The sequence below is a fragment of the Cygnus atratus genome, chromosome Z (genome assembly GCF_013377495.2).
Source record: "Cygnus atratus isolate AKBS03 ecotype Queensland, Australia chromosome Z, CAtr_DNAZoo_HiC_assembly, whole genome shotgun sequence".
Classification (NCBI taxonomy): Eukaryota; Metazoa; Chordata; class Aves; order Anseriformes; family Anatidae; genus Cygnus; species Cygnus atratus.
The window spans coordinates 25,297,335-25,300,107 of record NC_066396.1 but is presented as its reverse complement, the minus strand read 5'-3'; positions in this window follow the sequence as shown (position 1 = coordinate 25,300,107).

Here is a 2,773-nt window from a genome sequence, read left to right as displayed (position 1 = left end):
GAGTGCGTGTGGGGCGGGGTGGGGTGGCGGTGTGGGGCGGCCGGCGGTGGGCCTGTGAGGCGCCCTGCGGTGTTTAAGTGCGGGAAGCCAGCGTGTTGGTGCCGTGTGATGGCGGAAAAATAAAATGTTTTCCTTTGCTATGCGTCTTCCTTGCCGCCTTCCACTTTCAGGGGAAATTTATGGTGCGGCCAGAAAGAAACAATCCCATTTTGTCCTGACCCTCTTGTCTGTTCCTCAAAGCAAAATAAATAAATAAAAATAAATAAAATAAAAATAAAAATAAAAATAAAAATAAAAATAAAAATAAAAATAATCCTGTGTAAAACTGTCTTCCCTTGGCTACCCTCATTCTCCTCCGCTGAGCCTCCCTTGGCTCCGTGATGCCCGTGTCGAATGCAGGCACAAATACATGACCTTCAAAACACTGCTGCCCTGTCAGGTTAAACCTGGCAGCCCCACACCACCCACAGTCCTGCCCCTCACCTGTCCTCGCATGGTGACCTTGGCAGCCCTTCTGGGTCTCAGGCACACGTGGGGTGAGATCACAGAACACAACCCAACCCAAAAGGCCTTGCAAATCATGTTCTTGAGCAGACGCAGGTAATGGAGAGACCTCCAATGTGTGCAAACCCATCTGCACGGGTGCTACCCTGTGCCCCCCAGCACCACACTCCACTTGTCGCCTGTTTGTCCAGATTGTCCCAGGTGATCAGCCCCACACAGTGCCATCAGACATACCTGAGACTGCCAGAATGCCTGCAGCAGGAGGTAATGGTGGTTAGCTCAAACCCCAACTTACAGCAGTGGCCAACCTGTGTCTGGAAACTGCAGTTAGGTCTAGGGTGAAATGCCACTGTGTCAACATGTTTGACACACGTGGGTGGCATGCAGCCTGTATATTGCCATTGCATACCTTCTGTGAATTCTTTGCAACTTCTCAGCAAACTAAAGTTGATGACCACCATACACCAGTTTGAAAGTAGGATATGTTCACTCCTCCTTTAGCATACCTCTGCTCTTCTACTTAGTCACTGCAAAGCTCATTGAAGCTGTATTGCCAACTCAGAGGTGCTGTTCCTAAAGACTAAGGGCACAGCCACTGGGATTACTTTGCGACCACAGCTATGTCTGCCAGGATTTCCATGGTAGTATTTTCTAATCACCAATCTGCTCTATGACAGTCTCCCTAAATAATCTGGTATCCTCTCCAAGCTGGCAAATGTTGATTTGTTTCATTGCGGCTCATTCATTGAAAGGAAGCACTGCAGAACATAACACTACATACAGTTGTATGAGCTGTAATCCTCAAATATCCATACCCAACACTCCCCCCACACTCCTCCCCACCACCCCAACCCAAAAAGAGGGAGAGAGAGAGAGAGAAGAAAGTACTTGATAAAGTAGGAGAGGAACGAAGCGTACTCAGGTTAGCAACATGAGTGAGGATCTTCTTTATTCTTTAATGCAGTGAGGAAAATACATTCCTGAACTTCACTTTTACTTTCTGCCATTTTAACTCACCTCCTTATTTTAACTTACGCTGCTGTATCACCATTCACACATCTAGAAGGGGCAGGATAGAAAAAACACAGAGATGTAAGCTGTGTTATGCAGCATCGTGTGGACAAATACAGAGCTTTGAACTTCATGGCAGCCAGTCCGGAAGGTTGTAGATGTTGCACAGTCTTTGTAAAGACTGTGATGGAATACATTCTTCAAACCATGAGATGGAAGCACTCCAGGTTCCTGTGCAGTACACATAGACTCAAGAGCCTTGCAAGGCTTTGATGGACTTTGGGAGAATGCCTTTTGTCTTGTTAATTAAATCTGACTTCAGAACTCTGCTTCTGAGCATCTTTGAAACCCTCCATTAAACTAACAACACAGCCTGCTTCCAGCTCTTTTAATCCATTTTCCATTTCTCTGTCTTTGTATGTTGTAGGAATTTCAGTGTACCTCTTTTTAAATCTTTCTTTCAACCTTAAAAAAAAAAAAAGTTGTTTTTTGGTTCAGGATTTTCTAAGTTTTCTGGGTGGTATTCCAGATATATAACATACTGTACACTTCCTGGAAGCAGAAACATTTTCTCTGTTTCCCAGTGTAGTTTGTACAAATACTGTGTCTGTAGTGATGTCTAGGTAATGAGTGCAATCCACTACTGCATTCCAGTTGCCAGGCTGAGATGCAGTGTCTTCTTAAGTTTGATGGCTTACTGCTGTCAGCCGTTACCTTTTGGTGGGGGGTTGTGTTAAACAATATGAGAATGATGATCAGTTTGAAGGTGTCTGTCATGGAATAATAGAATCATTAAGGCTGGAAAAAACCTCCAAGATCATCTGGCCCAACCATCCCTCTACCACCAATGTCACCCACTAAACCATGTCCCTAAGCACCACGTCCAACCTTTCCTTAAGCAGCCCCAGGGACGGTGACTCCTGACTATTCTTTCTGAGAAGAAATGTCTCCTGATTTCCAGCTGAACATCCCCTGGACCAACTTGAGGCCATTCCCTCTAGTCCTATCAGTAGTTATCTGTGAGAAGAGGCCAACCCCCAGCTCCCCACAACTTCCTTCCAGGTAGTTGTAGAGAGCAATAAGGTCTCCCCTGAGCCTCCTCTTCTCCAGACTAGACAACCCCAGTTCCCTCAGCCACTCCCCACAGGACTTGTGTTTCAGGCCCTTCGCCAGCTTCCTAGCCCTTCTCTGGACATGCCTGAGGGCCTAAATGTCCTTCTCATAGTGAGGGGCCCAAAACTGAACACAGTACTCGAAC